We start from the raw sequence: 450 nt of genomic DNA on the forward strand, positions 1-450 counted from the left end.
GCAGCCCAGCGCAGCAACCGCCCGCCTGCGCCGCGGCACCTAGCGGGCGGGGAACAACGCTGCCACGGGGCCAGCGAGGAGGAGGAGAGTCAGGCAGCCATTCCGCCAACTGATTGGCTACCGAGGCGGGCGCGGGCCTGTGTCCTCGGATTGGCCATCGAGGGAGAAAAGGCGCACACGGATTGGCGGAGAGGCGGGATGGGGCTCGGAGATTGGAGCCCGCGGGTGTTTGTAGGGTCATCGTTGGAGGCAAAGAGCGGCGGGGAAGATAGAATCCATCTCGAGGAGGCGGGGATAGGTCGGGCGCCTCCCACGGGTGGAGCGGCAGCGCTTCGGCTACCACCCCTCGGGGGCTTTGCCTGGGGAGGGGATTTTGTCTCGTTGCAAAGGGCAGGTGGCCGCTTCCCGCCGAAATGGAGGCGGAGGCAGGGCGAGGCTGCGGCTTCGTGT

Source organism: Melanerpes formicivorus, unplaced genomic scaffold (genome assembly GCF_026170545.1).
Source record: "Melanerpes formicivorus ecotype bairdi unplaced genomic scaffold, bMelFor1.0.p_v2 SCAF_55, whole genome shotgun sequence".
Classification (NCBI taxonomy): Eukaryota; Metazoa; Chordata; class Aves; order Piciformes; family Picidae; genus Melanerpes; species Melanerpes formicivorus.